This window comes from Kogia breviceps, chromosome 4, assembly GCF_026419965.1.
Source record: "Kogia breviceps isolate mKogBre1 chromosome 4, mKogBre1 haplotype 1, whole genome shotgun sequence".
In the NCBI taxonomy this organism is placed as follows: Eukaryota; Metazoa; Chordata; class Mammalia; order Artiodactyla; family Physeteridae; genus Kogia; species Kogia breviceps.
The window spans coordinates 137,113,287-137,128,263 of NC_081313.1; positions in this window are offsets into that span (position 1 = coordinate 137,113,287).

Sequence of the window (14,977 nt, forward strand, 5' to 3'; positions counted from 1 at the left end):
TGATTTGTATTTCACTAATGGTTAATGATGTTGAACCTATTTTCATATGCTTGTTGGTCATTTGTGTATCTTCTTTGGAAAAATATCTATGTCCTCTTCCTATTTTAAAATTTGTCTTTTTGTTGTTGAGTTGTAGGAATTCTTTATATTCAGTATATTCTGGATATTCATTTCTTATCAGATACATGATTTGAAAATATCTCCCATTCTGTAGGTTGTCTTTTCACTTTCTTGATAATGTCCTTTGCACAAAAGTTTTTAATTTTGATAAAGTTCATTTTGTCAATTTTTTCTTCTGTTGCTTGTTATCTTAGTGTCATATTTAAGAATGCATTTCCAAATCCAAGGTAATGAAAATATGTCCCAATGTTTTCTTTTAAGAGTGGTTGGCTTAGTCTTTTGTTGTTGTTGTTGAAGTATAGTTGATTTACAACGTTGTGTCAGTTTCAGGTGTACAGCAAAGTGATTTAGTTACATATATATATTCCACTACTTGAGGTCTTTTCAGCTTTGTTTCTGCTTGCTGTCCTTTGTCTCCGTAGCTTCTTACTCATGTCGTCTTAATTTCTTGTATGCCTGGCTATCTTGATTGTATGGAGATTATTACATTTGGAAATTATTGGTATAAATAATTTGAGTCTCAGTATAATGTGATCTTCTCCAGAAAGAACCTTTTGAATTTGCTTCTGCCAGGTATTTTGTGTGTCACCAGTCTAGGACTACCATAATTCAAGTTCAATGCTTGAAGATTTATGGATTACTTAGATCACTTGGTGCGAGGTTGCAAGCCCATATGACAACAGGTTCATCCTTATCCTGAGGGTATAGCCCTTTTTGTCCTAGCTTATACTGGATAGTGGTTTATCAAAGTCCCTAACTTTGGTGAATTCTAGACCTTGATACTTTTCCTCTAACTTCATCAGGCAGCCCAAACCACAGTTTTGCAGATATCCCTTCCAGATTGGAAAATGCCTTTATGACAAAAGAAACTGAGTTCTAGACTTACTTCTCTGGTTTACCATATCCTTTACTTTTAGGCCTAGTGATTTTTCATTGTTTTGTTAGCCCTTTGGTAGTTGAAAGAATATTTTAAAATATTTTGTTCAGGTTTTTTGTGTCTTCAATTGGATGGTTGGCCTAAATTATCTAATCAATATTACCTAATCAACCGATTGTCCTTGAAAATGTTTATTTCACCAATAGCCTTGCCAGTGCCAATCATTGTCAAATTTATCATTTTCTTTGAAACAAAGATAATCAGAACAAAAAGTTATATTTAGGGCTTCCCTGGTGGTGCAGTGTTTGGGAGTCCGCCTGCCGATGCAGGGGACACGGGTTCGTGACTCGGTCCGGGAGGATCCCACGTGCCGCGGAACGGCTAGGCCTGTGAGCAGTGGCCGCTGAGCCCACGCGTCCGGAGCCTGTGCTCCGCAACGGGAGAGGCCCGCGTATGGAAAAAAAAAAAAAAAAAAAAAAGTTATATTTAGTTCCACAATAAGATTCTAGTGTCTACTTAATAGCCTACCTTGATTTATTTTCAATCCAAAAAGTCTATTTCCTGGTATGTTGATATATTTAACCTGGAGGAGACCAGACCAAAGGGGAATTTGATGTCTGTATACAAACAGTTGAAGGACTGTCATTGGGAAGAGGAAGTAGTCTTGTCCTATGTGATTCTGGAATGCAAAGTTAGGACTGGGAATGGAAATTCCAAAAATCAGTTTATATCTAATGAAAAGAATGCTTTACTAGAACAACTTAGAATAATGATCACTGGTGAATATCGTGTAGAGTAGGATTTTGGTCACCAAACATTCATTTGTTCTGCTTTTTCATTTGGACTGATTCCTTTGATATCTCTCTTCCCTTTCATTATAGTTCCGCTGCAGCTGACTCACCCCCCCACAACCATGGCATGTAAACCGAGCCTGGGGTATCAGAACACTGCGTAGACCTACCCCATCCCTCTCAATCTACTGAGCAGGGATGGATTGCTGCTGGGTTTTTTTCCTCTCTTGGGTATTTGCACTATTTGTGGAGCAGGTCTTTCTATGTGGGAGCCACTTTTTTTTTTTGTAAAGGGGTAAGCTGGGGTTTTTCTGGGAGGCCTACTTGGTGTCTCCTTCCTTATTTTCTTTTCTCAATCTATGCAAGCGGCTCTGGCCGCCATCATCTCCTGAGAGGCCAGAGGGCTGCCAACCCAGCTCTTGGGCCCAGGGGTAACGCCTCCTAGAGGGAGGGCACACTAATTCTCTGGCGTGGCCTGAGGCATGGGTGTGTGTGGGCAGGGGTAGGTGCAGGGAGAGATGGCGAGGACTATTGTTGCCCTTTGGAGCTTGGTAAGGAGGGTGGGCCTAGGGCTTGGCAAGTGCCGCTTCTGGCAGGTTTGGAAATTTCCAAATAAATCTTTGTTTATCGTTGGTAAAAAAAAAAAAAAAAAAAGTTCGAAGATGACGATTCCAACGAGAACTTGTTTGATGACGATGCTAGTGACAAGTTGTTTGAAGATTCTGATGAGAGAGGGACTGTGGGTGATTTAGAGAATGTTAAGGAGGAAGGGCCCCTGTCCACAGGCAGCAGCTTTGTCCTCAGTAGTGATGACGACGATGACGACGCTGTTTAATCCCTTAAACTTGCTTTGTAGGGTGATTCCTCCACCTCCATTTTGCCTCTGCTCCAGGGTAATTACTAGTAGTGTTACATGAACGTGTGCATAGAGGTAGGATGCCCTCAGATTAATGCAGTGAAGTGTTCATGGTTACCTGTACTTAACGATTTTAAATATATGTGAACAAGTCAACTGGATTCTTGTCTTTTGTCAGATTTGTTAAGTGCATGCAGAATAATATATTTTTAAGCATTCTGATTGAAGTTTGTGATATTCAAAAATTAAAAAATTAAAAAAGCCCCAAGTTAGGCCAATTAGAGCCGAAAAGAAACAACTCTGAGTTTCCTTTGAGTTATCCAGGGTGATGATCTTTACCTGCTGGCCCTGAAGGAGGGAATAGAAGGCTGCAGCTGCCATTGTGCCATCACAAGGAGAGTCTACTTGAGAGAAAGAGGAGCTAAGAATAAATATGGGAAAAAAGAACAAACCCTGGTGACATTGGTTAAGTCTTGATTATGCCAAGAGTGAAAGTATGGACTTAGACTATTCATGCTCTGAGATATGTAGCAATAAATTCCCATTTTGCTTAAGCTAGTTTGAATTGGGTTTTCTGCCATTTATTTGAAATGGATAGATTTTTAACTAAAATGGGTAGTAAACCCCCCATTCACAGTACTGTTTACACAGAAGAAGATGACCAGCCTTCGGAGTAGGGATGGAGGGAATACCCAGATTATGTGAAAGGTTGGCTTTGAGGACTTCCAGTTCTCAATTCTTGGCTTCTCCAAAACTCCTTTATTTGCTTTTGTTCTGCCCAGTGGGTCTGGCAGTTTCAAAGAGACTCCAAGAAGACTGTGTTGGCTATCCCTCAGGACCAAGCAATATAGAAGTAAATACATGTCCAGGCCTGGGATGCATATTTAATGGAGAAATACATAATGTTTAGTCCTGAAATGAATGATTTATAGAAAGTTGGATTATTCACTTTGCACTTAATTTAGTTGTTTTGTTTAGCCAAAGCAAGGCTTCCTGACAGGATTTTCATCATAGTCTTGGCTGAGTAATGAGTTTCTTTGCCGAGATGAATTATTGATTAGACCTTTGTATCAGCTGCCTGGCAAATTAATGAAAACTGTTTCATTTTAAAGATGTACATATTCAGACATATGTGCACAAAAGAAGTTTTGAGTACTGTACTTTAATTCTGCATCGGTTAATCATCCCATGAGTATTTATGGATCTGAGTTATATCATGGTGTTGGGTTGTTTTTAGACCCAAATAAGTAATTGTTCCCATCGGTGGATATAAATATTTTCTTTCCTTTTGTTGTTATAATTATATATATTTTAGGTCCAGATGTTTAATTTCTTTTAAAGAATGGGAAAATTTCTTTTCAAATAAACTGAAATACCAAGTACTTAATGATGACTTAACATTTATATGATGTGTTTAATTTTGTAAAATATTTTATCTCAACTTCCCCAATGTATAATAGTTAATTACACTTAGAACGTACCAGGACTTTGCTAGGAACATTACATGGGTTATATTATTTAATTCTCATACCACCCTACAAACTAGCTACTATTATTATTCCCGTCTTATAGTTGAAGAAGTTAAAGTCTTGGGAGGGTAATTAGCTTACCCAGAACTACAAAGACTCACACAGGCATGAACCAGGGCATAAACCCAGATGTTCTGACCCTGGAAGCCAAGCTTTTAACCCATATCCTAAATAAATGCTACAAATCCCATGGGTATTACAAATTTAATATCGCCATCTGCATGGGAATCTCACATTCTATCAGTAATCTTTGTGAAGTTATGTCATTAATATCCCTATTTATCAAGGGAGGAAATTAAGACAGAGAGATAAAATGACAAGGCAAGTAGTCACATTGCTTTCTATTTGGCTATAATACCTTTCATCGTCAAGAGAAATCAAAGTATTATCTCTAGATTAGATAGGACTTTCACTGAGGCAAGAAATCATTCTTTTGAGTCCCTTCACAATACTTCATAAAGTTATAATGGAAATAAAATTTAAACAATAAGGCAAATGTAAAAAAAAATTAAAGTATTTCATTTCTCCAAATCAGACTATAAACCTATAATCTGGGAGGCTGTAGGGAAAGTAAATTTCAATCATTTTGGGAGGCTCCCCTCCCTTTCCCAGGGGTCACATCCAAGTTTTGGAGACATGAGTTGTTGCCAGAAAGTGGGGGAAATATTCCTTTATTTTTAATCCATCACAGCCTCCACTGAAATCTCCATTACCAAACCTGAGTGGGGAGAGTGAGGTCTGTTGAATACAAATGTCTCAGTTGCTTTTGTGCCAAGCTTGTTCTGAGAATATTTGTTTACCCAGGTGGGATCTCCAACTCATCTGGTCCCCCCAGGCAGGCGTTCCCATCTCCAAGAACAGACCACGTCTCTTAAACCCCGCAGGGCAAAGGTGTCCACAATTTTGTGGATTATCTCCATCTCCTTGCCCATACTTGGGGCATCTCATCTTTTCTTCTCTTGCTTTAACCTTTCTGTTGCATTGACACTGCCCTCTCTCTGCCCTTATTGCCACCCTCCAAATTTGAAAACAAGTATAAGATCCTGGAAGAGAGAAGTTCAGAATGTTCTGAGGAGAACTTCTTCTCTTAACTTTGCAACACAAGCTTCCCCAGAAGCATGGGAGCACATAAGTCCCACTACCTGGTCTGGGTGCCATGATAAGACAAACAGAAAGAAGAAAACATGAACTATATCTCAATAAACATTCTGCCATGTGATGCGATCCTTTCACTTTCTTCTCAAAGAAGAGAACCAGCAAAACAGCCATGATTGAGTCCTGCCCTCTTCCACATCCAGAATACTGATTTCAAGTCCATGTGTTGCTCTTTATTTTATTTTTTTTTAATAAATAGATTTTTATTTTTTTAACATCTTTATTGGAGTATAATTGCTTTACATTGTTGTGTTAGTTTCCGCTTTACAACAAAGTGAATCAGTTATACACATACATCTGTCCCCATATCTCCTCCCTCTTGCGTCTACCTCACACCCTCCCTATCCCACCCCTCTAGGTGGTCACAAAGCACCGAGCTGATATCCCTGTGCTATACGGCTGCTTCCCACTAGCTATCTGTTTTACATTTGGTAGTGTATATATGGCAGTGCTACTCTCTCACTTTGTCCCAGCTTACCCTTCCCCCTCCCCATATCTTCAAGTCCATTCTCTACGTATGCGTCTTTATTCCTGTCCTGCCCGTAGGTTCTTCAGAACCTTTTTTTTTTTTTTTAGATTTCATATGTATGTGTTAGCATACAGTATTTGTTTTTCTCTTTCTGACTTACTTCACTCTGTATGACAGTCCCTAGGTCCACCCACCTCACTACAAATAGCTCAATTTCATATCTTTTTATGGCTGAGTAATATGCAATTGTATATATGTGCCACATCCTCTTTATCCATTCATCTGTCGATGGACACTTAGGTTGCTTCCGTGTCCTGGATATTGTAAATAGTGCTGCAATGAACATTTTGGTACATGACTCTTTTTGAATTATGGTTTTCTCTGGGTATATGCCCAGTAGTGGGATTGCTGGGGTGTATGGTAGTTCTATTTTTAGTTTTTTCAGGAACCTCCATACTGTTCTCCATAGTGGCTGTATCAATTTACATTCCCACCAACAGTACAAGAGGGTTCTCTTTTCTCCACACCCCCCCCAGCGTTTATTGTTTGTAGATTATTTTGATGATGGCCATTCTGACCGGTGTGAGGTGATACCCCACTGTAGTTTTGGTTTGCATTTCTCTAATGACTAATGATGTTGAGCATTCTTTCATGTGTTTGTCTGCAATCTGTATATCTTCTTTGGAGAAACGTCTGTTTAGATCTTCTGCCCATTTTTGGATTGGGTTGTTTGTTTTTTTTTTTAATATTGAGCTGCATGAGCTGTACAAAAAACGTATATATTTTGGATATTAATCCTTTGTCAGTTGCTTCATTTGCAAATATTTTCTCCCATTCTGAGGGCTGTCTTTTCGTCTTGTTTATGGTTTCCTTTGCTGTGCAAAAGCTTTCAAGTTTCATTAGGTCCCATTTGTTTATTTTTGTTTTTATTTCTATTTCTCTAGGAGATGGGTTCAAAAGGATCTTGCTGTGATTTATGTCAAAGAGTGTTCTTCCTATGTTTTCCTGTAAGAATTTTATAGTGTCTGGCCTTACATTTAGGTCTTTAATCCATTTTTAGTTTATTTTTCATATGGTGTTAGGAAGTGTTCTAATTTCATCTTTTACATGTAGCTGTCCAGTGTTCCCAGCACCACTTATTGAAGAGGTGTCTTTCTCCATTATATATTTTTGCCTCCTTTATCAAAGATAAGGTGACCATATGTGTGTGGGTATATCTCTGGGCTTTCTATCCTGTTCCATAGATCTATATTTCTGTTATTGGGCCTGTACCATACTCTCTTGATTACCATACCTTTGTAGTGTAGTCTGAAGTCAGGAGGCCTGACTCCTCCAGTTCCATTTTTCTCTCTCAAGATTGCTTTGGTTATTCAGGATCTTTGTGTTTCCATACAAATTGTGAAATTTTTTGTTCTAGTTCTGTGAAATATGCCAGTGGCAGTTTGATAGGGATTGCATTGAATCTGTAGATAGCTTTGGGTAGTCTAGTCATTTTCACAGTGTTGATTCTTCCAGTCCAAGAACATGGTATATCTCTCCATCTGTTTGTATCATCTTTAATTTCTTTCATCAGTGTCTTATAGTGTTCTGCATACAGGACTTTTGTCTCCTTAGGTAGGTTTATTCCTAGGTACTTTATTCTTTTTGTTGCAGTGGTAAATGGGAGTGTTTCCTTAATTTCCCTTTCATATTTTTCATCATTAGTGTATAGGACTGCAAGATATTTCTGTGTATTAATTTTGTATCCTGCTACTTTACCCAATTCATGATTAACTCTAATAGTTTTCTGTTAGCATCCTTAGGATTCTCTATATATAGTATCATGTGATCAGCAAAAAGTGACAGTTTTACTTCTTCTTCTCCAATTTGGATTCCTTTTATTTCTTTTTCTTCTATGATTGCTGTGGCTAGAACTTCCAAAACTATGTTGAATAATAGTGGTGAGAGTGGGCAACCTTGTCTTGTTCCTGATCTTAGTGGAAATGGTTTCAGTTTTCACCATGGAGGATGATGTTGGCTGTGGGTTTGTCATATATGGCCTTTATTATGTTGAGGAAAGTTCCCTCTATGCCTACTTTCTGCAGGGTTTTTATCATAAATAGGTGTTGAATTTTGTCAAAAGCTTTTTCTGCATCTATTGAGATGATCATATGGTTCTTATTCTTCAATTTGTTAAAATGCTGTATCATGTTGATTGATTTGCATATATTGAAGAATCCTTGCATTCCTGGGATAAACCCCACTTGATCACCGTGTATGATCCTTTTAATGTGCTGTTGGATTCTGTTTGCTAGTATTTTGTTGAGCATTTTTTTTTTTTTTTTTTTTTTTTTTTTTCGGTATGCGGGCCTCTCACTGTTGTGGCCTCTCCCGTTGCGGAGCACAGGCACCGGACGCGCAGGCTCAGCGGCCATGGCTCACGGGCCCAGCCGCTCCGCGGCACGTGGGATCTTCCCGGACCGAGGCACGAACCCGTGTCTCCTGCATCGGCAGGCAGATTCTCAACCACTGCGCCACCAGGGAAGCCCTGTTGAGCATTTTCGTATCTATGTTCATCAGTGTTAATGGCTTGTAGTTTTATTTCTTTGTGATATCTTTGTCTGTTGTACAGTGAGTTTGGGAGTGTTCTTCCCTCTGCTATATTTTGGAAGAGTTTGAGAAGGATAGTTGTTAGCTCTTCTCTAAATGTTTGATAAAATTTGCCTATGAAGCTATCTGGTCCTGGGATTTTGTTTGTTGGAAGATTTTTAATCATAGTTTAAAATTCAGTGCTTGTGAGTGGTCTGTTTTTATTTTCTGTTTCTTCCTAGTTCAGTCTCTGAACGTTGTGCTTTTCTAAGAATTTGTCCATTTCTTCCAGGTTGTCCATTTTATTGGCATTTAGTTGCTTGTAGTAATCTCTCATGATCCTTTGTATTTCTGCAGTGTCAGTTGTTACTTCTCCTTTTTCATTTCTAATGCTGTTGATTTGTCTTCTCCCTTTTTTTCTTGATGAGTCTGGCTAATGGTTTATCAATGTTGTTTATCTTCTCAAAGAACCAACTCTTAGTTTTATTGATCTTTGCTATTGTTTCCTTCTTTTCTTTTTCATTTATTTCTGATCTGATCTTTCTGATTCCTTCTGCTAACTTTTTTTTTTTTTTTTTTTTTTTTTTTTTGTCCTTCTTTTTCTAATTGCTTTAGGTGTAAAGTTAGGTTGCTTGAGATTTTTCTTGTTTCTTGAGGTAGGATTGTATTGCTATAAACTTCCTTCTTAGAACTGCTTTTGCTGCATTCCCATAGGTTTGGGGTCATCGTGTCTCCATTGTCATTTGTTTTTTTGATTTCCTCTTTGATTTCTTCAGTGATCTCTTGGCTATTTAGTAGCGTATTGTTTAGCCTCCATGTGTTTGTATTTCTTACAGATCTTTTCCAGTAATTGATATCTAGTCTCATAGCATTGTGGCCAGAAAAGATACTTGATATGATTTCAACTTTCTTAAATTTACCAGGGCTTGATTTGTGACCCAAGATATGATCTATCCTGGAGAATGTTTCATGAGCACTTGAGAAGAAAGTGTATTCTGTTGTTTTTGGATGGAATGTCCTATAAAAATCAGTTAAGTCCATCTTGTTTAATGTATCATTTAAAGATTGTGTTTCCTTATTTATTTTCATTTTGGATGAACTGTTCATTGGTGAAAGTGGGGTGTTAAAGTCCCCTACTATGAATGTGTTATTGTCGATTTCCCCTTTTATGGCTGTTAGAGTTTGCCTTATGTATTGAGGTGCTCCTATGTTGAGTACATAAGTATTTACAATTGTTATATGTTATTGGATCGATCCCTTGATCATTATGTAGTGTCCTTGTCTCCTGTAGTAGTCTTTATTTTAAAGTCTATTTTGTCTGATATGAGAATTGCTACTCCAGCTTTCTTTTGATTTCCATTTGCATGGAATATCTTTTTCCATCCCCTCACTTTCAGTCTGTATGTGTCCTTAGGTCTGAAGTGCGTCTCTTGTAGACAGCATATATGTGGGTCTTGTTTTTGTATCCATTCAGCCAGTCTATGTCTTTCTGGTTGGATCATTTAATCCATTTCCATTTAAGGCAATTATCGATATGTATGTTCCTATTACCATTTTCTTAATTGTTTTGGGTTTGTTTTTGTAGGTCTTTTCCTTCTCTTGTGTTTCCTGCCTAGAGAAGTGCTTTAGCATTTGTTGTAAAGCTGGTTTGGTGGTCCTGAACTCTCTCAGCTTTTGCTTGTCTGTAAAGGTTTTAATTTCTCCATCAAATCTGAATGAAATCCTTTCTGGGTAGAGTAATCTTGGTTGTAGTTTTTTCCATTTCATCACTTTATATATGTACTGTCACTCCTTTCTGGCTTCCAGTTTCTGCTGAAAGATCAGCTGTTAACCTTATTGGGATTCCCTTGTATGTTATTTGTTACTTTTCCCTTGCTGCTTTTAATTTTTTTTCTTTGTATTTAATTTTTGATAGTTTGATTAATATGTGTCTTGGCCTGTCTCTCCTTGGATTTATCCTGTATGGAATGCTCTCTGCTTCCTGGACTTGACTATTTCTTTTCCCATGTTAGGGAAATTTTCAACTATTGTCCCTTCAAATATTTTCTCAGACCCTTTCTTTTTCTCTTCTTCTTCTGGGATCCCTATAATTTGAATGGTGGTGCATTTAATGTTGTCCCAGAGGTCTCTGAGACTGTCCTCAATACTTTTCTTTTTTCTGCTGTGCAGTAGTTATTTCCATTATTTTGTCTTTCTGCTCACTTATCCATTCTTCAGCCTCTGTTATTCTGGTACTGATTCCTTCTAGAAAATTTTAATTTCATTTATTGTGTTGTTCATCATTGCTTGTTTGCTCTTAAGTTCTTTTATTTCCTTGTTAAACGTTTCTTGTATTTTCTCCATTCTATTTCCAAGATTTTGGATCACCTTTACTATCATTACTCTGAATTCTTTTTCAGGTAGATTGCCTATTTCCTCTTCATTTGTTTGGCCTTGTGGGTGTTTACCTTGCTGCTTCATCTGCTGCTTATTTCTCTGTCTTCCCATTTTGCTTAACTTATTGTGTTTGGGGTCTCCTTTTTGCAGATTGCAGGTTCGTAGTTCCTGTTGTTCTTGGTGTCTGCCCCCAGTGGGTAAGGTTGGTTCAGTGGCTTGTGTAGGCTTCCTGGTTGAGGAAACTGGTGCCTGTGTTCTGGTGGGTCAGCTGGATCTTGTCTTTCTGTTGGGCAGGGCTGCATCTGGTGGTGCATTTTGGGGTGTCTGTGTACTTAGTATGATTTTAGGCAGCCTCTCTGCTAATGGGTGTGGTTGTATTCCTTTCTTGCTAGTTTTTTGGCCTTGGGCATCCAGCACTGGAGCTTGCTGGCCCTTGGGTGGAGCTGGTCTTAGCATTTAGATGGAGATCTCTAGGAGAGCTCTCACCGATCGATATTCCATGGGGCCAGGGGGTCTCTGGTGGTCCTATGTCCTGAACTCGGCTCTCCCCCCTTAGAGGCTTAGGACTGACACCAGGCCAGAGCACCAAGACCCTGTCAGCCACATGGCTCAGAAGAAAAGGGAGAAAAAAGAAAGAAAAAATAAATAGATACACAAATACATAAATTTAAAAATTATTGCAATAAAACTTTAAAAAATTATTAAAATTAAAAAGTAATTTAAAAAAGAGAGCAACCAAACCAATAAACGAATCCACCAATGATAACAAGAATTAAAAACTATACTAAGATAAACATAAAAATCAGAAACAAGCCAGTCACAGACAGCAAACTCCAAGTCTACAGTTGCTCCCAAAGTCCACTGCCTTAATATTGGGTTGATTCGTTGTCTATTCAGGTATTCCACAGATGCAGGGTACATCAAGTTGATTGTGGAGATTTAATCCACTGCTCCTGAGCCTGCAGGGAGAAATTTCCCTTTCTCTTCTTTGTTTGCACAAGTTCTGGGGTTCAGCTTTGGTTTTGGCCCTGCCTCTGAGTGTACCTTGCCCTCAGGCTTCTGTTCCCACCCAGACAGGAAGGGGTTAAAGCAGTGGCTGATGAGGGGGCTCCGGCTCACTCAGGCCAGGAGGAGGGAGGGCTACGGTAGTTATAACTGGAAATGTGGGGTGAGCCTGCTGTCTGTCGCAGAGGCTGATGTGACTTTGCAACAGCCTGAGGCATGCCATTTGTTCTCCTGGGGAAGTTTTCCCTGAATCACGGGACCCTGGCAGTGGTGGGCTGCACAGGCTCTCTGGAGGGGAGGTGTGCATAGTGACCTGTGCTTGCACACTGAATTTTTGGTGGCTGCAGCAGCAGCATTAGCGTTTCATGCCAGTCTCTGGGGTCTGAGCTGATACGGGCGGCTTGCGCCTGTCTCTGGAGATTGTTTAGATGGTGCTCTGAATCCCCTCTCCTCACGCACTCTGAAACAATGATCTCTTGCCTCTTCGTCAGCTCCAGACTTTTTCCCGGACTCCCTCCCGGCCAGCCATGGTGCACTAGCCCTCTTCAGGTTGTGTTCACGCAGCCAACCCCAGACCTCTCCCAGCTTCTGACAGAAGCCCAAGCCTCAGCTCCCAGCCCCCGCCCGTCCCAGCAGGTGAGCAGGCAAGCCTCTCCGGCTGGTGAGTGCCGGTCGGCACCGATCCTCTGTGCAGGAATCTGTCCACTTTTCCCTCTGCACCCCTGTTGCTGTGCTCTCCTCCGTGGCTCCTCCGAAGCTTCCCCCTCTGCCACCTGCAGTCTCTGCCTGCGAAGGGGCTTCTAGTGTGTGGAAACCTTTCCTCCTTCGCAGCTCCCTCCCACTGGTGCAGGTCCCGTCCCTATTCTTTGTCTCTGTTTATTCTTTTTTCTTTTGCCCTACCCAGGTATGTGGGGGAGTTTCTTGCCTTTTGGGAGGTCTGAGGTCTTCTGCCAGCGTTCAGCAGGTGTTCTGTAGGAGCTGTTCCACATGTAGATGTATTTTTGATGTATTTGTGGGGAGGAAGGTGATCTCCACTTCTTACTCCTCTGTCATCTTGAAGGTCCCTCCACTGTGCTAGTCTTTAAAAGGGTTGTGAGCCTATTAAAGAAATTTTAAACAACAGCTTAAGGGGAATTGGGGATGCTTAGAGAACAAAAGCTTGAAGCCTACGCTAAAGAAGAGGGGTGCTGAGGGGCTTAGAAGAAGAGGCAGTCCCAGTAAGTAAAAGTGACCAGAAAGCAGATCTGTGATCCATAACCTCAAGGAAACTTCTAGAGAGCAGGTGGAATGGTTTTGCTAATAATGGTGATATTCAGGGCCTGAAGGCTAAAGTGTCAGGGTATTATAAAAGGGATATTTGAATATAATTTAGGGTACTTGATCTTTAAGGATCGAGTTTAAAGAGACATTTTACCCTGGATTCTGTGTTTAAAGTAATCAGCTATACTGATAGCCACTGTGGCTTGTGGAAAACCAAGATGGTTATCCCTACATGACAAATACCAAAAAAGCTAAACTATTTCATCTTTGCAGATTCGGTAGGTATGCATGTGTGTGTGTTTACCTTCTTTCTGGGAAGGAGCCAGATATCTTGAGGAAAGCTCAGGCTTCCTGACATCTGGGTCTTTGGAGTTACTAAGAGGGCTCCCTGAAGCAGAGTCAGGGAAATGCAGACCAGCTGGCCCCAATTAAATGTAGGGTCTTCTGGCAGCGTGATGGGTGGCTAGGCACAACTAGGAAAGCCAAAAAGATCTAAAGAGGCTCTGGCACAGGTGCCCTGTGTAATCCAGTGGTCAATAAAGGGGGAAATCGGAGGGCATTTTTATCTGTGATCTGGAGACGTCTTAGTGGAGGTTATTTTTCTCATTGAGAGAACGGTAGACCTTCACTGCCTAGGCTGGGGCTTAGAAGATGGTCTAGTTCTGAAGTCTTCATGTTCCTGATGGGTCAGTGAGATCGGAAAGGGCAGAGAACTTGCCCGACTGAAGACCAAGTTCGTGATTCAGCCTTCATTGCAGCCTTCTTCTACCTTCCTCCCCTGGACGCAGGGTGAGCTGGGATGTTGTGCTTCTCTGCAGGACTGTCTTCCCAAAGCATCAGTGTCATGCCAAGATTTGAGAAAATAGTAAGCGTTGAACATTTTGTAAGGCAAGGCTGAAAAGAGAGGGCCCCCTCTTTTCTACTTCTTTGTATTCAGTGCAGCCAGCATTTCTCATTTGTGATGCTCACCCTTAGTGCTCCTCAAATTGTATGTGCCCGTGAATTGCCGGAGGATCTTGTTAGAAGGCAGATTCTGTTGCTCTGGGGCAGGGCCTGTGACTGCGTTTCTCACGTGCCCACAGGTGCTACTACAGCTTTTACCTGGCTTCCTGGTGAAGTGGGGGGCTGCAACCAGAGCCCAGGCTCAGCGTTCCATCCTTCCTAGCACTGGCAGCACCAGCGCTGCCTCTTAATGACCTGCACCTGGTGGACTCACCTGAGTCAGGGCCTCACGGATCCCGTGTGAACTCATTATAGGGAGAACGAGGTGGGGCCACCATTTTCAGTCCGCTTCCCTTTGTGCGGAGAGAGCCGCCCAGGTCAGCGTTTGGTAACAAATCCCCTTTTGGTGGAAGTTGCGAAGAGGCTCCAGATAAGTTCATTTGGCAGTAGGTACTGTTGCTATTTGTTCCTGTTGCATTTATTTCTATAGTCTCTCAGATACTCTGACTTAACAATGTTTGTTGCATGGAATTAGGGCAAATTCTCTGATTTAGGCTTTGGGGGATTCCTCATTGCTTTGTAAAATTGAGTGTGTCAGACCTTCAGACTATTAATACTTGCCTTTCCTCTCTCTGCCCACTCTTTCCACCCTACCAAGAAAACCTATCTGAAGCTTCCAGAAGTTCGTTCTGAGAATTTCATTATTGTTGTGCGATTCATATTTCACTACTTAACCTCTGTGGATGGCAAGAAGTATGATTTTGAACAGTCCCACTGGAATAAAATCGCAGGGTTAATAATCTCTGCTCTTTGTGAGTAATTGGAAAAATGGTATCCTGGTAACAAGCCATTAGCAGAAAACTAGTTTTTAACCAATTTCCATAGAACAGAAGAAGTCAAACAGTGACTAGAATAATTTCATTGTAAATTTTGTTTCCCCTGACTCGTTCACAACTGGGGCAAACCTCTGGGCACTGAATTCACACAGTGACTAGAATAATTTCATTGTAAATTTTGTTTCCCCTGACT